Consider the following 1772-nt stretch of genomic DNA (forward strand, 5'->3'; position numbering starts at 1 on the left):
GAGGTCAGACCGGACAGGGTGGTGATTTGCACAGATTCTAAAGCTGCAATAGAAAGCATTCATTCAGGAGGAAATAATAGGAAAGAGCTTGTATTCGAAATTCATCAGAGTTTGTTTAGGTTATTTAGGTATGGAATAGATGTTCAGTTCTGTTGGGTTCCAACACACGAAGGGGTGAGAGGAAATTAAATAGCAGAAAAGATAGCTAAAAAAAGCTTTAGGAAAGCAGAATATAAATCAGATTCCATTTGGGAAAGGGAAAGGTAAATCAATAATTACAAAGAAAGAAACAGAATTATGGCAAAAATATGGGATGAAAATGAGACAGAAAGGAGATTATATACGTTTCAAAAAGCTGTTATTGTTAAAATTATGGAGAAACACAGAAGGGAAGAGATAATTTATACTAGATTAAGAACTGGACATACTTATTTGAATGAGTTTTTGTTTGTACTAGGGAAGAGAAATAATGATATATGTGAGGGTTCTGAAAGAAAAGAAAATGTGGATCATGTTTTGATGGATTGCATATGCAACTGAAAGAGAGAGGATGAGGAAAGTAATTATGGAAAAAGGGAGAGATTGGAGTATTAAATTGGTTTTAGGGACAGATGGAGATAGGGAGGGAAATTTGGTTATTAATAAAGCATTGTTTTTTATTTTTACATGACACAAAAATAAAAAAATATAATTTAGTAGGTGGAACTGTAGAGCTACACACTCATGTACAGTAGGTGGCGGTATGCACCTATAAGCTGTTTGCAATCCGTCAATCTAACAAAGAAGAAGAAGAATGTTTTTCATTTGGTCGCATCTGATTGGTCGGTTTCAGCGAGTAGAGGAGTGACGCGTTTCTCGCGCGACTCACAATGTGGAAACCTGTTGCTGCATCAGTCATGGTGCTATATGTTTTAATTTGATGTATAAAAGAAAAAAAAACATTAGTTAATTTTCTACCACGGCTCTATTGTGAAAGGCAGCCCAGGTCTAAAAGTCGCTCCACGCGGACGTTTGAGCCCGGCGGTCGGAGGAAATGCAGGTAAGGCCGAGCGTGGAGGCTCTGTGAGCCCCATGTTCTGCTGGGGTGTCAGTAGAAATGTAGCTCCACAGCTAGCTCAGCTAAGCTAAGCTAAGCCGGGCTCCCCGCTTCATAACACGTGTCGAGCAGAGTGCGGCGTGGGCTGATTACCTGGACAAAACCAAACACATGAGAAGCTTTGGAGGACCACGTGTTTAGTCCTCCGTGGGGAAACCTTGTAGATGCGTGGGTTTCAGTGCAGACCTGCTCAGATAGTCAGGCTGGGAGGCAGTGATAGAGGGAAGGACAGACAGCATTGTTTACAGCTAATATATGAAAGCTCAACTGTTTATTCTGTTAAACTGGAATCTTAAAACAATGAGAGGGAAATTTATAGCTTAACTGGTATTATCAGTGCAATGTGTGATTCAGCAATGATGAAAATGTAAAAAGCATTTCATGTAACATGCTGCTGTCATTTTGAACATCTCTGATGTTGCTGCTATTTTCAGACATCCATTGCTGTGAAAATGTCTATAGCTTTCTCCAGGTGCACAGTTTTTATATTGTTAAAACATTTTATTGTTTTATTGTCTTTACACTGTCACAAGTACAGAGCGACGAAATTAACTCTCTGCATTTAACCCATCCCTTTGGGGAGCAGTGGGTTGCCATTGTGGGGCGCCTGAGGAGCAGTGTGGGGTTAAAGGAATAGTACACCCAAAACATGATTAGCCTTAATTTTCTACTTACC

General features: G+C 39.8%; 1 protein-coding gene across 1 annotated transcript in view; it reads left to right on the plus strand.

Moving 5' to 3' along the window:
• The first annotated feature begins 866 nt into the window (after positions 1 to 866).
• The window catches only part of senp5 (SUMO1/sentrin specific peptidase 5), a 14791-nt gene continuing 13885 nt past the window's right edge, over positions 867 to 1772 (plus strand). The window contains exon 1 of the mRNA XM_015371372.1: positions 867 to 1039. The gene's annotated coding sequence lies outside the window, so the exon portion shown is untranslated. The remainder of the gene's footprint in view (positions 1040 to 1772) is intronic.

The sequence above is a fragment of the Cyprinodon variegatus genome, unplaced genomic scaffold (genome assembly GCF_000732505.1).
Source record: "Cyprinodon variegatus isolate N-32 unplaced genomic scaffold, C_variegatus-1.0 Scaffold57, whole genome shotgun sequence".
Taxonomy (NCBI): domain Eukaryota; kingdom Metazoa; phylum Chordata; class Actinopteri; order Cyprinodontiformes; family Cyprinodontidae; genus Cyprinodon; species Cyprinodon variegatus.